Source organism: Hypanus sabinus, chromosome 10, assembly GCF_030144855.1.
Source record: "Hypanus sabinus isolate sHypSab1 chromosome 10, sHypSab1.hap1, whole genome shotgun sequence".
Classification (NCBI taxonomy): domain Eukaryota; kingdom Metazoa; phylum Chordata; class Chondrichthyes; order Myliobatiformes; family Dasyatidae; genus Hypanus; species Hypanus sabinus.
In genome coordinates, this window is record NC_082715.1 from 112,839,205 (window position 1) to 112,860,871 (window position 21,667).

A 21,667-nucleotide genomic window follows, 5' to 3' on the forward strand; every position below is an offset into this window, starting at 1 on the left:
GGTAGTAACAGGGGACAAGGAAATGGCAAACTGTCTGAATAAATACTTTGCATCAGTCTTCACTGTGGAAGACACTAGCAGTGTGCCAGAAGTTTGAGAATGTCAGGGGGAATAAATGATTAAAGTTGCAATTGGCAGGGAGAAGGTGCTTGGGAAGCTGAAAGATCAGGTAGATAAGTCATTGGGACCAGATGATGTACATCCCAGTTCTGAAAGAGGTGACTGAAGAGATTGTGGAGGCATTAGTAATGATCTTTCAAGAATCGGTAGATTCTGGCATGATTCCGGATGACTGGAAAATTGCACATGTCACTCCACTCTCCAGGAATGGAGGGAGGCAGAAGAAAGGAAATTATGGACCAAATAACCTAACCTCAGTGTTTGCGTACATGTTGGAGTCGATTGTTAAAGATGAGATTTTGGAGTCTGTATTGTTTCCTTAAGGGAAAATCTTGCCTGACAAATCTGTTAGAACTCTTTGAGGAAATAGCAGGTAGGGTAGGTAAAAGTGAACTGGTGGATATTGTGTACTTGGATTTTCAAAAGGCCTTTGACAATGTGCCACACATGAGGCTGCTTAGCAAGATAAGAGTCCATAGTATTACAGCACAGATACTAGCATGCATAGAGCATTGGCTAATTGGGAGGAGGCAAAGAGTGGGAATAATGGCTACCAGTGACTAGTGGTGTTCCACAGGGGTCTATGTTGGAATGCTTCTTTTTACATCGTAGGTCAACGATTTGGATGACGAACTTGACGGCTTTCTGGCCAGATTTGCAGATGATATGAAGATATGTGGAGGAGCAGGTAATGTTGAGGAAGCAGGGAGTCTGCATATGGACTTGGATTAGGAGAATGGGCAGTGTTGGGAACTGTATGCTCATGCACATTGCTAGAAGGAATAAAAGCGAAGACTATTTTCTAAATGGGGAGAAAATTCAAAAATCTGAGATGCAAAGGGACTTGGGAGTGCTTGTGCAGGATTCCCTAAAGGTTAACTTGTAGATTGAGTCAGCTGGTGAGGAAAGCAAATGCAATGTTAGCAGTCATTTCAAGAGGACCAGAATATAAAAACAAGGATGTAATTCTGAGCCTTTATAAGACACTGGTGAGGCCTCATGAAGTATAGTGAGCACTTTTGGACCCTTTATGTAAGACAGGATGTGCTGATATTGGAGAGTTCACAAAAATTATTACAGGATATGAGGAGTGTTTGATGGCACTTGACCTGGGCTCACTGGAATTTAGAAGAATGAGGGTGAGTCCCATTAAAACCTATTGAATATTCAAAGGCCTAGATAGAATGGATGTGGAGAAGATATTTCCTGTAGTGGGGGAGTCTAGGACCAGCTGGCACAACTTTAGAATAGAGGGACGTCCATTTAGAACAGAGATGAGAAGAGGTGGCCTTCAGGCAGAGGGTAGTGAATCTCTGGAATTCATTGCCACAGGCAGCTGTGGAGGCTAGGTCATTGAGTGTACTTAAAATGGAGTTTGATAGATCCTTGATAAGTCAGAACATGAAAGGTTATGGGAGAAGGAAGGAGAATGGGTTTGAGAGGAAACTGGATCAGCCATGATGAAATGGAGCAGCAGACATAATGGACTGAATGGCCTAATTCTGCTCCAATGTTTTATGGTCTAAATTTATTATTGAAGTACATATATGTCACCATATAGAACTTCAAGATTAATTTTCTTGCAGGCATACTCAATAAATCTATAATAGAATAATGATTATAATAGAATGAATGAAAGATAGCACCAACTTGGGCGTTCAATCAGCGTGCAAAAAGAAAACAACCTGTTCAAACACAAAAAGATAGAAATAATAATAAATAAATAACCAATAAATATCGAGAACATGAGATGAAGTCCTTGAAAGCGAGTCCATGTGTTGTGGCAACATTTCAAAGATAGGGCTAGTGAAATTGAGTGATGTATAGTAATGTATGGATCTATTTCTTTTCGAGTACAATTCGGCTTAGCACTACGTATTGATCTGTTGTCTGTGCATGGATATTGATCTGTTGTCTGTGCATGGATATTGATTGCTCTCTCTCGCTGCAATGTAAATACATCAGTTAAAGCCATCTCCCATGTGCATGCTTTTATTTAATTGATATGTAGTTACACAGATACTACAGTTATCCGCTTTGGTTCAAGAGTCTAATGTTTGAGGGGTAATAAATGTTCCTGAACCTGGTGGTGTGAGTCCTGAGGCCCCTGTACCTTCTTCCTGTTGGCAGCAGTGAAAAGAGAGCATGGCCTGGGAGGTGGGAGACCCTGATGATGATGCTGCTTTTCTGTAATGTTTCGTGTAGATGGTGGGGAGGGCTTTACCTGTGATGGACTGGGCCTTATCCACACTTTTTGTAGGATTTTCCATTCAAGGGTATTGGTGTTTCCATACCAGGTTGTGATGCAGCCAGTCAATATACTCCCCACTATACATCTATAGAGGTTTGTCAAAGTTTTAGATGACATGTGGAATGTTCCCAAACTCTTAAGGAAGTAGAGGCACTGCTATGCTTTCTTCGTAATTGCACTTGCATGCTGGGCCCAAATCAGATCCTCCGAAAAGATAACACAGAGGAATTTAAAGTTGCTGACCCTCTCCACCTCTGATCCTCAGATGAGGTCTGGCTCATGGACTTCTGGTTTCTTTCTCCTGAAGTCAATAATCTGTTTCTTGATCTTGCTGATACTGAGTAAGATATTGTTGTTATGGCACCACTCAACCAGATTTTCAATCTTCCTCCTATGCACTGATTTTTGCTCTGGGATACTCTAATCGGAGCAACTGTTTCTGGTATTGACCTGCTAAACCTGAGATCAAGCTTTGTGTTGTGTACAATGCCAGGTTCGCGGAAGTAATCTCACTAGACCCAGGGTCTGGGTCACTTGTTTGACAGTTTAAATGTTAGATTTGAAGAGAAACAAAGAGCCATAATTTACCAGTTGTCACTTCTGGATCAGGGTGAATAAGGAGTTAAAAGTCAGTCAAATGACCCATAGCCAATAACACTGAAAGGCAACATTTGAACCGGTAAGGAATGGAAATGAAAACAGACGTTTTCAGACTGTCGCAAGGAAGAACCCCCACGCCAGGGGCTGGGAAAAGAAAAGATCGGTTGGTTAACTGGAGATCCCCTGTTTCAGTGTTATAAATTGGAAAAGTGGTCTGAGTGAGTATTGGTACAAAGGGTAAAGTAGAATTCATGTTTTAAGTTATTGGCCCTGGTCAACATAGTTCATTATTTCTGCAGGAACAATAAATTGCAAGCTTTGATTAATTAAGAGTTGTGTAGTGAGATTCCTAACCTAGTTCCATTGATGAATGGTCAACAGGAGATACTGGAGACCTGGGGACCTCAGTATTTTAGTGTTCAAATCACAAAATGTTATCAGGTCCTGTAGGTCCAACAAGTAGTTAAAAAAGCAGCAACGTTTTGGCCTTCAATGCGAAGCAAAGCTGAGGCAAGATGGTGCTGGTGGACCTTGGTGATGTTCTGTGGGCTGCATAGATTCATTGAGTATGCTTAAAGAAAATGAATCTCAGGGTTATACGTGGTGACATTTATATACTTTGATCTTTTTACTTTGAACTTCGAAGAAGCTGGAGGTTAAATATAGGAAGATTTCGTTTCTGTTATACAAAGTGTTGCTGAGGTTATAACTGAAATACAGTATACTGTTTTGGTCCCCTAACTTAGTAACATTGAAGGCAATCCAATGGAGGCTTCTAAAATTAGATCATCCTATCGAGATAGGCTAAATACTCTGGCTCTGTATTCCTTGAAGTTTAGAAAAATGGGGGGTAACCATGTTCAAACATAGAAAATCCTAAGGGGGCTTGATATGGGATATTTTCTCTAGTGGAAAAGTCACTAACAGGGGCCAATAGTTTATAAAATGAGCTGCTCTCATACTAAGGTGCAGAGAAATTTATTCTCTCAGAGTATAAGGAACCTCTGGAATTCTCAACCCCTGAGCACAGTGGAGGCCAGATCATTAAATGTATTAAAAGTAAAGGTAGATTATTATTTGGAAGATTGACAAATTGAGAACTATCTGCAACTGGCACAGAAGAAGAGCTGAGTCCAGCAAAGATCAGACATGCTCATGCTGAATGGTTAAACAAGCTGAGGAGGTTAGTGGATTCCTCCTGATATTATTAATGGATCTGTCTAGGACAAATCTCCATTTAGCCAGAAATGGTCCTGGAAACTATAGTCAATTACAGATGACCATGACTTCATCACAATGATTGACTCTGAAACTGTATCCTACCAGACCCTTTCCTGCTCCAGCCACTGTCATGATTTCCTCTTTTGGAGCACCTCCCTTTACATTGACCTTCCACTGTCCTGTAGTAGTTCTTTGATTGGTTTTGAAAACAAATACAACAACCTTTTCCACACAAGATTTGGTGTCACACAAGGGACTCATCTCATGATGCTTCAAAGCCTTTTCACCAACTACAGGGACAAATCAAGAATGTGATGGAAGACCTCTCCACTGCCTGCATGAATGTAGCTCTAACAACTATCATGGACCCGAACACCAAACAGGATAAAGTGCCCTGCTTGACTGTCGTTCCATCCACCAGCCCAAACACTCATTCCCGCATCCCTGGCAGACCTTGACTGCAGTGTGCACGCTCTACAAATCCCACCATTCTTGGGAATGTAGACATTGACCTCGGAAGAAAGAGTTGGAGGGTTGGGTAGGTCAGACTTGTACTGGAGTTTAGAAGAGAGAGAAGTGATCTTATTGAAATACATAACATTCTGAGGCTTTGACAGAGTGGCAGCTGAGAGGATGCTTCCCCTTTTGGGGAATACACCTATGGGGCACGTTTAGACTAAGGGGCCATTTATACCAGAATTAAATAGGGATTTCTTCTCCTAACACTTTGAAATTCTCTGTGGTAGAGAGATCTGAAGGTGTAGTTATTAAATAACTCAAGACCAAGGTGGACAGATTTTTGGATTATTAGGGAGCTGAGAGTTCTGGGGAACAGGTCAGTGGGCCAGTCATAACCTTATTAAATGGTGGAAGAAACGGAAGGGGCAAAATTGCTACTTGTTACACAACATTTTTTAAAAGACTTCTTCAAAGTGCTTCAATTCAAGATTTTAAGTATTTATAAACAAGATCAGCAGGCAAATAGCACTATCACTTGCAGGTTTCATGCCGAGTCACGTACCATTCCTGATTTAGAACTATATCTCCATTCCTTTACCACCACTGGATCTAAACCCTAGAACACCCTACCAGTGTGGGAACACCTTCAACAGGTGGACTACAGCACTCAAGGAGGGAGTTCATCACCTTCGCCTCCACCCCCTCCCCCACACCATCTCTAGTGCAATCAGAATTATGTTATAAATACCAGGTTTTCCAGTGACCGCTAGATCCCAAAAACAAGTTGAGAGCAGACTTGAGGGTATTCCACAATGAAGTTAGTATTAACAAGCCCAACAACTATTTTTATTTTATATCTTAATCAAAAGTTCAATTGGTCACAAAAGTACATGGATTTGCAATTAGCTACATATGTTTATAAAGCATTTACACGATCTGGACATTACTCACAAGGCTAACATTTGCTTCTCCCAAACTACTCTTGAGAAGGTCATGGTGAGCCACCTCTTGAGCTACTAAAATGCTTCCAGTGAGACTGGTCCCATGGTGTTCCTCCAGGATTTATATTGGGTCATGATAAATGGTTGTCATGTATTTCCAATGCAAAATGATATGAGAGTTGGTTGGGAGCCCACAGTTCATGGCTTTTCTATGAGCAATACTGGCTTCAGTGGAGTTCAGGGGTTGGTGAAAAGCTGTCTGAGAACCCAGGTGAAGGATCACAGTACAGCGGTAAAGGAGGGTGGATGGGATGCCAATCAAATGGGCTGTTTTGCTGTGAGTGATATGGAGCTTGTACTGGACTTACACTCACTTATACAAGTAAAAAGCATTCTGTAAACTCTGACTGCATGGTGGAAGAAAGTAAGAAACTTGTAACTGCATACCCAGGTTCTTTCAAACTCTTACAGCCGCAGTAGTTTCATGGCTGATTCACTTGAGATCCTGGTCAATGGTGTTCCCTCAGACACAGTCAATGGCAATGTATTCAATGCTAACACTGGGTGGTTAGATGCTCCCATTTCTTGGCACGTGAATAGTGCAAATGTTATTTAGGAGTCCAGGGTTTAATCTTCCCCTTCCAATGGGCAGAAAAAGTCGGTCACTTCTTCTCTTTACCATGCTGAGTTCTCTTCCCTTGAGGATGAATTGTTTTCACTCTGGGTTCTGATGTGACTAATGAGGCCGGTGTGGGAACTGTAGCCTCTGCCACAGATGGGGAAGGAGGTGCTTTATTGTGATGGTCTTCCTCCCCTACTTACTCAGGGCTTTTGCCTGCTCCCATGGACTCAATGCCACCGAGTGCTCCTTTGAATGATTCAAGGATACCCAGGTCAGTGGGCATGTTGCATGCTTTCAAGAAGGCGCTGAATCTTTTCCTCTGTCCACCTGATGTTTTCCTCCCATGGGAGACTTGGAATAGAGTGTGTTTCGGGAGTCTGGTGTTGAGCATATGATCAACATGGTCAAGTCAACTTAGCTGTCTGAGTGTAACTAGGACCTTGATACTAGAGCTGCTGACCCAGCAGAAAACATTAATACTTGTTCAAGTTAATTCAGACAATTTGGTGGAAAATTTTGAGTGCTTTCAGATGCATTTTGTAGGTAGTCAAGGGAGCTGTGATCGTCACTAACTGGTCCATAACAGGTTTAAGACCATAACAGGTCCAAGGTCTTAAACTTAAAATACCCTTTTCCACAATTGATTAAAGGCTGCTAAAACCGCATCCATCATCAAGGATCCCACCATCCAGGCCACGCTCACTTTTCACTGTTGACATCAGGAAACTTCAAATCCCACATTACCAGGTTTAGGAGCAGTTATTATCTCTCAGTCATCAGACTTTGAACCAGAGGGGATAACTTTACTCACCCCAACACTGAACTGATTCTGTAATCTATGGACACACATTTAAGGACTCCACAACTCGCGTTCTTGATATATATTGCTTATTTATTTATTATTACTTTTTTTCTTTTTGTATCTGCAGTTGTTATCTTTTGCACATTTGTCCGTCTTTGTCGTGTGTGATTTTTCATTGAGTCTTTTTTGTTTCTTTGTATCCACTGTGAATGCTCACAGGAATCTCAGGGTAGTCTACGGTGACATACATATATGCACTTTGATCATAAATTTACTTTGAACTTTGAAGGCAGTGTCTTCACCAAGAGGTATTTAAAATTGGTAACAGTTAAATACCAAGATATATTTCATTTCAATCCTAAGAGTCCGACCTGCTAGGACTGGGCGTATTTCCTAATCAAATCACTGACCAGAAGCTTGCTAAGGACCAGTGAATCTAGACAAATATGTCTTTAGGATCTTCCCAAGATGGCACTGATAAGTGGCAACTCTTTGTGTGCTGCTCCGATGGGAGTAATCAAGTATTCCTGTTCAGGAATACTACAGCTGAAATCCACTGCCACACCCATAGTACTTCAAAGGTTCAAAGATACAAAGTACATTTATTTTCAAAGAATGTATGCCGTATATAACCCTGAGATTCGTCTTCCCACAGACAGCCTGTGCAAGCGAGCTAGCTGAAGTGTTTGCTGACATCTTCAACTGCTCCCTGCTTCAGTCTAAGATCCCCTCATGTTTTAAGAAGGCAACGATAATCCCGGTGCCGAAGAAAAGCAAGGTGGCATGCCTGAATGACTATCGACCTGTGGCTCTGACATCAATTATTATGAAGTGCTTCGAGCGATTGGTTATGGCACACATCAACCCTAACCTACCGGTCAACCTCAACACTTTGCAATTCGCCTACCAGAGCAACAGGTCAATGGCAGATGCCATCTCTCTGGCACTACATTCCTCCTTAGAACATCTGGAGAATAAAGACACATTTTCATTGACTACAGCTCTTCTTTTAATACCATCATTCCAATCCCTGATTCAAAGTCACCTAAAATAGCAACAAAGAGGGAGCAACCAGAAACCAGTAACACATCAATGACAGAGTCCAATCCATATACTGCGCCGATTAAACTTTACCGAAGAACTCCAGCACCATCCTCTGACAGCATCGCAGGAACTTTCAAATACTTCAGGAGCAGCAAGTGAGATGGAGGGAGAGACCATCTCACATAGATACCTTCTAGCAGCAGCGAGTGAGAGGCTGGTAGATAGTGCTGAATTCTAGACTTCCACACTCAACTCGATGATTTCAATCTTCCTCAATGCTTTAATCAGTGACATTGGTGAGAAATGGAGTTGATCATTTATTTGCACCCCCTCTCCAGGCTCCTCAGCCTCAATGCCGCACTCTTTGCACAAAGCCTCCTGGAACACCCAGGACAACCCAGGGCAACAGCAAAATGCCAATCGACCCGATAACACACCATCAAAATGTAGATCATGGGCTCCAGAAGAAGCAAAGTCACACTTGAAAGAAAAAGAAGATCTAAAAGAAGTGAAAGAAGTAGTTTCATGAACCTTCTGGAGGATGTCACCCTTGGTCAGGTTATTCGCTGACACCATTCTTCTTCAGTAGCTTACTTCATTTTAAGATGTTTAAAAAAATCTATTGATACCCAAAATCAGCAGATCCTAGATTGCAGACTCAGGTCATGAGTGAAGTTCCCCTTTAAATAAAAAGGAAGCATGGAAGGTGAGTTGGTCTGCAGGTACCATTGAAGCACACAGGCCTTAAACCCAATTATCCTGCTGGTGAATGTAATTTCTGGAAATTAAGGCTGGAGACCTCAGAGCAAGATTGCAGTACTAGAGGGACATTGGGGACTGCTGTGTACTCTACTTCATGGAAACATGGCTCACACCTGCCATTTTGTACACAGCACCATTCTCCACAAAGACAAGACAACTGAGTCTTCTAAAGGAAGAGGACATGGAGTATGCTTCATGATTGATTCATCATGGTGCACAGATTTGGCAATCCTGCTCACCCGACCTAGAACATTTAGCAGTCAAGTGACATCCATTTTATCTGCCGAGGAGGTTTTCCTGGTAGAGGTGTACATTCCACCTCTGGCCAATGACGAGCAGGCACTGGAGATGCCGAGTACCATAATTAGCAGCCATCAAGCACTGTATCCTGATGCCTTCCCTATCATCGTGGGGGATTCCAGCTTGAAGAAGTTTCTGTACCAATACCACCAACATATCACCTGTGGAATCAGAAGAGCCAACACACTAGACCACTGTTATATTACGAACAAGATACTCACTATGCCATCCCCTGTCTACATTTTGGAAAGTCTGATCACGTGGCTGTACTTCTACTTTCGATGAATACGCAGAGAGTAAAGGTTGCAGTACCAGTGGTGAGGACCAAGAAGGTATGGTCAAGGGAGTCAGAGAAACAATTAAAGAACTGCTTTCAGTCTTGACATCTTCAATCTCCCACTGCTGCAGTTGACGGTTCATACCTGCTTCAAAAGGTCAACAATCATACCAGTGCCGAAGAACAGTAGGGTGAGCTGCCTCAACGATATTGCCCAGTTGCATTTACATCTACTGTGATGAAGTGTTTTGAGAGTTTGGTCATGGCCAGAATCAACTCCTGCCAAAGCAAGGAACTGGACCCTCTGCAATTTGCCTTTCTGGGCTATGGTGGATGCAATTTCACAGGCTATCCACTCTGCCTTGGATCACCTGGACAATAACAATATTGTCCTATGTCAGGCTGCTATTTACTGACTGCAGCTCAGTGTTCAGCACCATCACACCCTCTGTTCTAATCGCCAAGCTCCAAAACCTGGGCTTCTGTACCTCTCTTAGCAAATGACTTCATAACCAGGAGACTATAGTTTGTGCGGATCAGAAATAACATCTCCTCACTGACAATTAACACTGGCGCACTTCAAGGATGTATGCTTAGCTCATTGCTCTACTCTCTCTACACCCATGATTGTATGGCTGGGCACTGCTCAAATGCCATCTATAAATTTGCCAATGACACAACTATTGTTGGCAGAATTTCAGATGATGACAAGGAGGAGTACAGGAGCGAGATAGATCAGCTCATTGAGTGGTGTTGCTGCCACTCAACCACTCAATGGTAAGAACAATGAATTGACTGGACTTCAGAAAGGGGAAATCAAGGGAACACACACCAGTCCTCATCGAGGGATCAGCAGTGGGAAGGGCAAGCAGTTTCAAGTTTCTTGGTCTCTGAAGATCTATCCTGGGACCAGCATATTGATATGATTACAAGGAAGGCACAACATTAAGAGTTTGAGGAGACTTGGTATGTCACCAAAGACTCTCGCAAATTTCTACGGATGTATCGTGGAAAGCACTCTAACTGGTTGTATCACCATATAGTATGGAGGGACCACTGCACATGATTAGAAAAAGCTGCAGAAAGTTGTAAACCCAGCCAGCTTCATCAATAGCTATATTTAATGTCAGAGAAATGTATACAATATACATCCTGAAATTCTTTTTCTTTGCAAACATCCACAAAAACAGAGGAGGGCCCCAAAGAATGAATGACAGTTAAATGTCAGAACCCCAAAGCCCCCCCCAGCTCCCCCCACCCACGCACAAGCATCAGCAAAGCGACGATACCCCCCACCCCACCAGCAAAAAAGCATCGGCACCCCCCACCAAGCACTCAAGCATGCAGCAAAGCATCAATAAAGACACAGTACCCCAAGGACTTACCTGTTCATGGTAACTCGACATACCACAGGCTCTCTCTCTAATAAGGTGTCTGCATTTCACACCAAGAAGGAAGACATAACAAAGCACCTCGCTGATTTATGGTGTTAAAAGTCCGTTGTGTTGCTTTTTCTGAGCTCTGTGCTCAAAGAACTCGGGTCTCTGGGCGCACAGCCAGCTTGCTGCTTATGATCTTTTGTCTCCCACGACGCATCAAGTAGTGGTATCGGCCTCGAATCTGCCCGTCTCCAGAGCCAAGAAAATCCGGCATCCTGAAGGTGCGCTAGTCTTCCAAGCCACATCCTTGGCATATTGAAAAGCTGCTGGTCATGAGGCCACGAGACCAGGACACATTTCCACAAAGAACCGAAGTCAGCGTGTAACTCCAGGTCAGAGTCTTCAAAAGAACCTTGAAAGGGAAAAGAAGAGATATGAAAGATAGAGATAGAGCTGTTTCCAAAGATGCAAACAAAGGAGCCCTCCTAGGCTCTGCCTTCTTCATGTGCATTAGCTTCCCCAACATCAAGGATGCCTACAAAAGGCGATGCCTCAGAAAGGCAGCATCCATCATTAAGTACTCTCATCACCCAGGACATGCCCTCTTCTCATTGCTACCATCAAGCAGGAGATACAGGAGCCTGAAGACACACACTCAACATTTCAGGAACATCTTCTTCCTCTCCGCCATCAGATTTCTGTATAGACAATGAACTCATGAACACTACCTATTTTTTTTCTTTTTTTGGCTCTTTTAACACCATTTATTTAATTTAATATTTATATATTTCCTATTGTAATTTATAATTTTTTATTATTATATATTGCAATGAACCGCTGCACAAAGCAACAAATTTCATGACATATGCCATGATATTAAACCTGATTCCGATTATGGATGTAATAACAAAAATGTATAATGGTGACATTCCCACTGCCTTCCAGCTGGGGGAGCTAAAGAGCTGTGTTAAATCCTTCTCAATGGCACCAAGCCTGGGCATGTGGTTCATAGCCTTAATTTTGTTGCAACTTTGCAGGGGCACATTGCTGCACAATTTCATTAGCTATATTAGTACAAATTTGTTGGAATTTTCATATCAGAATAAAGGAAATTGCTAATGAAAATTGTACACAATTCCTTATGATTCTGTTTTTGTTGGCTTAAGTTTCAGTTTGAGTCGGAGTTACAGAATGATATGGCATGGAAACAGGCCCTTTGGTCCTTCAAGTCTATGCCAACCCATTATCAACCACCCATCCTGACCTTCTATTCCAGTTGCAGCTCCTCTCACCCTTCCTCAAATACCATCAGTCTAGATTACGCAGTCAAATCCTGGAATAGATAGGAAACAAAATCATCTAGCTCCAAATGATGATGTACAGTTTCCCTTCTTTTCTTTATCTGAATGCCTTTGTACTTGTGTTTCTGTTCCCTATGCACCAGAGAGTAAACATGCAGTGTTGGTGACAGCACTGACTTCTCCCTCAGAGAAGCATGCCCCATCCAGCACAGGAGTAAAATCACCCTCAATTTGCACCTCTAACCTTGAATAGATTACTTGTGATGAATCAAAAGTTGTTCTTCTTGTGCTGAATGACCAATTCTCCTAGTAATCTCAATTATAAAATGTAAATGACACAGCAAAGTGACAATTTAATCCTAAAGAATTTAAATTCTGAATTAATACAAAATCATGGCAGCATTGCTGTAGGTGTGACTCAGGCATTATCAGGGTAGCATTCTCACCTCAGTGTTTGCACCCCTGTAATGATAACACTCAGATCAAATGTGCTACTGTTTACTCAGTTTTAGTACTAATCACAGCAATGCTACTGAATTCACCAGCCCTGCTCTCATTAGTGGCAAAGGAAGTAAGTACAAACCCTTTGCTGTACCTTGTCTGAAATGACTCTTTCATGCAGTACCAAGATGTTTTGGCTTAACTAAAACATTTAACCAATCTATCTCATTGCCCTTTGAAAGGTTGGGTTCTGTACATTGCAATAATAACTGGACTTAAAAAAAAACTTAATTGGCTATGAAATATCTTGGCACATCCTGAAAGCCACTATGTAAGAACAAATTCATTCTTTAAGAGACATCTAGAGACGCTTAATAAGATACAGTCCTAATGCTGAAAAATAGGATTAGTGTAGATCGGTAGGTAAATGGTTGGCATGAGATGTGATGGGTCAAAGGGCTGTTTCTGTGCTGTATGACTCCATTACTGTGTCCATTTTGTACTCTCCCTACATTCTTTAACCATTACTTATTTCGCTTCGTCTGCATCTTATTTTTTTTTCTCTTTTCTGGGTTCACCTATGAAGAATATAGTGAATCATACAACACAGGAGGCAGCTATTGGCTTGTTATATATGTGCCAGCTCTTTCTAAGCTTTGTCAGGGTCCTCCTTTAAAGTATCTATTCAATTCCCTTTATGAAGCCTCGATTACATAGGCTTCCATCAGCCTTTCATGAAGCAAGTTTCAGACAGTAGCAATGGTGTATTAATATATTTATCACTCCTCTGGATTTTTTGGCCAATTACCTGTGATTACTGACATACTTACCAATTGAAAAATAATTCTGATTTTGTTATAAACATCTGTAGCTTTTTTTTTCGTTTGTCAGTTAAAGCATTGTTCCATTTACAAAGTTGATTGGATATAATGGCGTCTAATTGCAATGTTTCAAGCAGTATCAAATATATGTTAAAAGTTGAGTCCATATTTTAAAAAATATATATTTTGTATATTTTTGTCACAAGTTCTCTCACTGAAAGAGATGTTAATCCAGGTCACAATCTGAAGTTAACTAACAATTGTAATAACATAACATACAAGAATAACAAAGCTTTGAGTCTGCTTCACCATTCATCAATGCCACTTTCTGCACTATATCCGTACCCTTAATAGGATTCCCTTAATATTGCTCTCTATTTTAAAGGAATTTGATTACTTAACTGTCACAGAGCTGCAGCAGAGAATTCCAAAATTAACCACAAGCCCTGCTGATAATCCTGTTCATAGAGAGGAACCTGTGTAAACTGGGGTAAAAGCCAACATGAACATGGTAGGCTGAAAGGCCTGAATGTGTGTTGTATAATCATGGAAGGAAGCGTGACAGGAATGTGATGTTTTCATACTGTATAGCAGTTAACTAAAAGATTCTTCACATGATACATTTAGGCAGGTACTACTGCAGGAGTCACAATTTCCCTCACTATATCTGATCTGGTCTGAGGATACATGGAAAAATGAGACATAAAAGTAGGCTGGTTGAGTGTTTTTTTCCTGGTTTGACTTGGTTGGTTCCACTGTGGCCAGTGAACCTTCTAGTTGTTTGTGAGAGCACATGATCCAGGCTGACACAGCAGTCGGTTACTGAAAGAGGCCACATTGTAGGATGTGTTCTCCCTTGAATGGGTCATTAAACCAAAGTTCTGATGATTCAGGGGGATGTTTAAGGTCCTGTGGTGTCTACCTTTGCTGAATCATGCTGAGATTTCAGCCACATTAATGACTCAGTCAATATGTACAGTCTTCATCGTCTGAACCATCCATGTATATCCTGGATAGGTGCCATTTTGGGAAGATTACAAAGGTGCCATTTAAAACCCACTAACTAGCAGAGTATTTCAGATAGCTCAAACAAAGTAATTTGTTGTGCCATATTAAAGTGGAGTCTCCATAACTTAATTTCAAGTTTTGTGGCAGCCCTGTGACAATTACTTTGTACAAGGGTAGAAAAGAAATAAGTACTCATTTCTAACACATGCAGAATTGGAGCTGTTTATGACAATGTCAATATCACTGGCTCCTGGAAGATCTACAGTTCCCCTCACATTTCAGGTTCACCCTTGGCCTGGTTTCAGATCACCAAAATTTCAAATCACATCACAGCTCCAGCAACCTAGGCTCCATTCTGATCCCCACACTGTTTGTGTCGAGTCTGCCATTCTTCCTGTGTGAGGTTCCTCTGGCTGTCCCATCCCAATTACATTTGAATTGGTAAGCTAATTGGCTACTATAGTGAGTGATAGAATTTGAGGTGAGTGGTGAGTGGGGAAGTTGACAACGTGGGGAGAATAAATAGGGATTAGTCTAAGTGGGTGGTTGACAGTAGGTACATACTCAGTGGAATAAAGGACCTAATTCTGTCCTACATGATTCTATAACTGCCTACAAGTAGGTCTGATGGTAGTCCTCCATCTTATCTGCAAATTGTTGGCTGGTTGCTGTCGTCCTAATACTTTGCCCAGACTCTTTTGCAGCAATGATATGCCATTGCTCCAGCAGTCAGCATGGCTTCGTGCAGGACAAGACATGTCTTACTGACGTGATGGAATTTTCGAAGAGGTGACAAAGGTGATTGAAGAAAGTAGAGTTGTGAATATTATCTTCATGGATTCTAGTGAGATGCTTGACAAGGTCACTCATGGAAGGCTCATCCAGAATATTAAAATGGATGAGATTCGTATTGAATTGGCCATTTGGATTCACAATTGGATTGTCCATCGAAGCAAGAGGGTAGTGATTGATGGGGCTTATTCTGGCTAGGGGTCTGTGACAAATATTGTTCCACAGGGATACGTGCCCAGACCTCTGCTGTTTACATATAAATGAGCTAGATTAAAACGTAGATTGGTGGGTTGGTAAATTACAGACAATATGAAGATTTGTGGTGTCATAAAAGCTGGGCAAAGGATAAAGAGAGATATAGATCAGTTCCAGGTGGATGGCAAATGTGAAGCATTGTACTTTGGGAGATCAGATATAAATGGCTAAACTCCTAACAGTGTTGATGTGTAGAGGGGTAAGACCATAAGACCTGTGAATCCTCAGACTTGCCCAGCTTGTGGTCATCTAGGGGAAACAGCCTTCGGCCCCACCAAACTGGGAAATCATATTTGTGTGGAAGCTGTGTAAAGTACCCCCAGTTACAAACCCACAATGCAAAATATCAGACAGTATACCATATGCAATTAAATAACTGAATTTTATGAATCTTAATCTGAATATTAGTAATGAAAATTAAAAAAGGGTCCAATTCAAGTCAAAAGTTCACGTCGGAGCTCACTCAGTAGTCTTTCTTCCACCATCAGTCTCCTCCGAGCATCGCTGACCTTCGGACCCTCAGATCCCAGTCCACTCTGTCCGGTGGTCTACCAGCTCTCTCCACACATGTCCTTCTTCATCTCTCCTTGACAAAAGACCGCAAACAAACATCTTTCACCAGACAGGGCAACAATCTCTTATTGGCTAACATGCATCCTGTTATCTCCAGCCACAACCCAAACATCACTGCTACAGAGAAACCGTTATCTCAGCAGTGAACATTACAGAGAAGCCATTACATTAGAGGTGAAACCTTACAGCACATTACAGACCATTAGACTTCGGAGCAGAATTAGGCCATTCAGCCCATTGAATTTGCTCCACCATTCCATCATGGCTGATCTCAGATCCCACTCAACCCTATACACCTGCCTTTTCACCAAAACTTTTGATGCCCTGACCAATCAGGAAACTATCGATTCTCACTTTAAATATACCCACGGACTTGGCCTCTACAGCTGTCTGTGGCAGAGCATTCCACAGAATCACTACTCTCTGGCTAAAAAATTCCTCCCTATCTCTGTTCTAAAGGGTCACCCCTCCATCTTGAGGCGGTGGCCTCTAGTTCTGGATACCCCAAAATAAGAAACATCCTCTCCCTATCCACCCTATCAACATTCAGTAGGTTTCAATGAGATCCCACCGCATTCTTCTAAATTCCAGTGAGTACAGTCCCAAAGTTGCCAAATGCTCCTCATATGTTAACCCCTTCATTCCTGGAAACATCCTCGTGAACCTCCTCTGGACTCTTTCCAACAACAACACATTCTTTCTGAGATATAGGCCCAAAACCCTTGACAATACTCCAAGTGCAGCCTGTCTTAGTGTCTTATAAAGCCTCAGTATTATCTCTTTGTTTTTTTATATTCTAATCCCCTTGAAATGAATGCCAACTTTACCACAGACTCAACTTGTAAATTAATCTTCCTGGAGTCTTGCACGAAGACTCCTAAATCCCTCTGCACCTCTGATGTTTGAATTTTCTCCCTATTTAAATAATAGTCTGCACTATTGTTATTTTTACCAAAATGTATTATCATACTGTATTCCACCTGCCACTTTTTTGCCCATTCTTCCAATTTGTATAAGTCCTGCTGCATTCACATTGCTTCCTCAGAACTATCTACCCCTACACCTATCTTTGTATCGTCTGCAAACTTTGCCACAAAGCCATCAATTCCATTATCTAAATCACTGACAAACAATGTGAAAAGTAGTGATCCCAATACTGACCCCTGAGGAACACCACTCAACCAGAAGAGGCCCTTTTTATTTCCACTCACTGCCTCCTGGCTGTCAGCCATTCCGCTGTCTATGCCAGTATCTTTCCTATAATGCCATAGGATTTTATCTTGATAAGCAGCCTCACATGTGGCACCTTATCGAATATCTTCTGAAAATCCAAGTAAATGACATCCACTGCCTCTCCTTTGTCCTTCCTGTTGTAACCTCCTTGAAGAACCCTAACAGATATGTCAGGCAAGATTTCCCTGTACAGAAAACATGCTAATTTAGACTTATTTTATCATTAGTCTGCAAGTACCCCAAAACCTCATCCTTAATAATGGACTCCAACACTTTCCCAACCACTGAGGCTAGGTTAACTGGCCTATAATTTCCTTTATTTTGCCTTCCTCCCTTCTTAAACAGTGGAGTGACATTTGCAATTATCCAGTCCTCCGGAATCATGCCAGAATCAAGTGATTCTTGAAAGATCATAACCAATGCATCCGCTATCTCTTCAGCAACTTCTTTCAGAACTCTGGGATGTAGTCCATCTGGTCCAGGTGACTTATCCACCTTAAGACTTTTCAGTTTGCCTAGCCGTTTTTCCTTTGTAATAGAAACAGCACTCACTCCTGCTCCCTGACACTCACGGGCCTCTGGCACACTGCTAGTGTCTCCCACAGTGACGAACTGATGCGAGGTGCTTATTAGGTTCGTCTGCTATTTCTTTGTCCCCCATTACTACCTCACCAGCAACATTTTCCAGAGGTTCAACATCAACTCACCTCCCTTTCACTCTTTATATAACTGAAAAGACTTTTAGTATCCCGCTTTATATTATTGTCCTCGTAAATCCTGAGACCAGGACTACCTACTTCAGGCACATCAAGGTGCTTTGGTTTAACAGGGTTCAGCATGAACAGGCAAAGGCCCTGTAAGAAGAGGTAAGCCTTTTTCTTTTTTAGTATAGAGTAGTCAGGATGGAAGGTTTCTCCAGTCAGATGTGGGAATTCAGGAAACCTGACGGTTTCCCACTTGACTATATCTGTGGGACGTGCACTCAACTTCAGCACCTCACTGACCAGGTCAAGGAGTTGGAGCTGGACGTACTCAGGATCATTCAGTCGGCTGAAGATATTACAGGTGAGACGTTTGAAGAGGTGATCACACAGTAGCTGGGTGACCACCGGGAGAGGTAAGGGTGTTAAGAAGTCAGTGCAGTGTTCCCCAGTGGGCATTCCCCTCAGCAACAAGTATTCCTCTTTGGATGCTACTGGGGGGGATGTGCCATCAGATCATTGCAGCAGCAGCTGAGCTTGTGGAACTGTGGCCGGCTCAGAGGCTTAACAGGCAAGGGTAGAGTTAGACAGTGCAGTAGTTACAGGAGAAATCAATCGTTAGGGGGACAGAAAGAAGATTCTGTGGCTGCAAAAGAGATCTCAGGATGGTGTGTTGCTTCCATGGTGCTAGGGTCCATGATGTATCAGAGCGGCTGCAGAATATTCTCAAGGAGGAGGGTGAATAGTCAGAAATCATGGTACATATTGGCACCAACGACATAGGCAGAAAAGGGGAAGAGGTCTTCAGCAGTGAGTATATAGAGTTAGGAAAGAGGTTGGTGAAGGACCTCCAAGGTTTCAATCTCTGGATTACTCCTTATGCCATGGGCTAGTACAGGTAGGAAAGGGATAATAGCACGGATGAATGAGTGTCTATGGAGATGGTACAGGGGGCAGGGTTTCAAGTTCTTGGACCATTAAAACCTTTTCTGGGGAAGGAGTGACCTGTACAAGAGGGGTATGTTGCACCAGAACTGGAGGGAAACCAATATCCTGGCTGGGAGGTTTGCTGAAGCTACTTGGGAGAGTTTAAACTACTTTTGCGGGGGTGGGGGGGGGTGCTGAGAACTGGAACCCCAGGTCAGTAAGGAAAGGATCGGACCAGAAAGGAGATGTTATGAAAAGTATTGAAAGGCAAAATCAAAACAACAGGTATGATGGGTCAGATAGTTTGAAGAGTGTATATTTTAATGCTTGGAGTGTTATGGGTAAGGGTAGTGAACTTAGAGCATGGAACTAGGATGTTTTAGCCATTACCGAAACTTGTTTGAGGGAGGGGCGAGAATAGGTGATTAATGTACCATGTTTTTGAAGTTTTAGAAAAGATGGAGAATGAGGTAAAAGTGGGGGAGAAGGAGTTGCACTACTAATTATGGACAGCATCACAGTTGCACTCATATGAAGGGATCAGACACTGTGTCCATTTGGGTGGAACTCAGGAATAGGAAATGTGCAATCACACTGAATGGATTGTACTACAGACCACCCCCTTCCCCAATAACCACCGGGACATTGAGGAACAGATATGTAATCAGATTAAGGAAATGTGCAAAAATAATAGGGGATTTCAACTTCCCTAATAAAAACTGGAAACTTCTTAGTGTGAGGGGTTTAGATGGAACAGAACCTGTTAAGGTTTTTTTTAATCAACATGTGGACGGTCCAACAAGAGGAGGGACTGTACCTTACTTGGTGTTGGGTAATGAGCATGGCCAGGTGGCTGACCTTTCAGTGGGTGAGCAGTTAGGGAACAGTGACCACAAATCCTTAACTTTCAAGAATAGCTATAGATAAGCAAATTGGAGTAGGACAAATTATAAGGGCATTAGGCAGGAACTAAGAAGCGTTAATTGGGAACATCATTTTCTCTGGCAAGTCCACTTCAGACATGTGGACGTGTTTAAAGATCAATTACAGAAAGTACAGGAAAGGTATGTTCCTGTTAGAAGGACAGAGACGGAAAGATAAGAGAACCTTGGATGTCCAGACAGGTGGTGAATTTAGTCAAAAGGTGATGTAAAGCTTCAGAAGTTAGGATCAAACAAAGCACATGAGAAGTATAAAGAAGCCAGAAAAGGACTGAAGAATGGAATTAGATTAGGAAAGCCAGGAGGGGCCATGAAAAGTCATTGGTAAGTAGGATTAAGGTGAATCCCAAGGCATTCTATACTTACATCAAGAGCAAAAGGGTAACTAGGGAAAGGTTGGGACCACTCAAGGATAAAGAGGGGAACATTTACTTGGATGGAGAGAATGTAAGTGAGGTACTTAATGAGACTTTGCTTCAGTATTTAACAATGAAAATGATATGGAAGACCAGGAGATCTGTGCTAACTATATAAGTACACTAGGGCGTTTAGAGATCAAGGAAGAGGAAGTGTTGAACCTACTGATGAGTATTAAGGTGGATATGTCCCCATGACCTGATGAGATTTACCCCAGGTTATAGAATGAGGCAAGAGACAAGATTACTGGGGCCTTGACCAGAATTTTTGTGTCCCCTCTAACCATAGGCAAGATCCCAGAGAACTGGAGAGTGGCTGATGTTGTACCTCTGTTTAAGAAGGGAACAAGGGAGAATCCTGGGAACTATAGATTGGTGAGTCTCATATCAGTTATAGAGAAATTGCTGGGGGAAAATTCATAGGGATAGGATATTGTCATGGTCCAGTCCGAAGTCTGCATTCCGGTTCACAGTCTGGTCTGCAGGCTCCGGACTCCGGGTCCTCCGGCTGTCCCTTGTTTCGGTTGGACTAGACCATAAGCACCTGATGCTCATCTTGAGGCTGGGAATATAAGTGGCTCTGGGATTGAGTGTGGTTGGGGGGGGTGCTGTCTTGTCAAGATTCCCTGGGAGCAAATGGCTGGTGGAAGGCTAGAATGGCCACTTGCCACCTTTAGGCTGCGTTGGAGAACCATTGCTTCTTGGATCCTTGCTGTCAGTGGTCGGAGCTGTCATGGCGATATGGATTCGGCCGTTTCCCGGGCCAGCTAGGTGGCTGTCAGCCACTCCGAGCTAGGTAGGGATCCGGTTGTTTCCGTAGCCAGCCAAGGTTGCTGGCCGTGACTGCAACTCAAAGCAACCCCGATGCAGAGATGGAACTGTCTGTCGTTCTTCGGTGTTTGTCTCTTCCGGTCCTTGCCCCGTGGGGTAAGTCAGGCTGTTCTGCTGCTGCCCTGCGGGGGGAATCTGTCTTGTCTTTGCCTCCGACACACACAAAACCTATGTCGATGTCATTGATAGGTCGAATAAATGCTATAAAAATGGTTATTCTACCGAAATTTTTACGTATATTTCAAGCAGTTCCCTCTTTTGTTCCAAAAACATTTTTTGATAAAAGTGAATAAACTTTTATTGCAAAAATCAAAAAAAAGATGGAGCACTGGCTTTACCAAACTTTAGATTTTATTATTGGGCAATTAATATTCGCTATATTACTTTTTGGATTTATGATATAGACGACCAAGATCACCCTTCATGGTTACAGTTGGAGGAAGATTCAGTAATGGGGTTTTCATTAGCTTCTTTATCAGGAGCTCCTCTTCCGTTTTCGCTCTCCAGAATAGGTAGACAAGCTCTTAACCCTATTGTTAAACATACTTTAAAAATTTGGTTTCAATTTCGTAGATTTTTTGAATTAAATGATTTTTTACTTTCTAGAAATATTTATTCTAATTTCTTTTTTAAACCATCAACTTTGGAT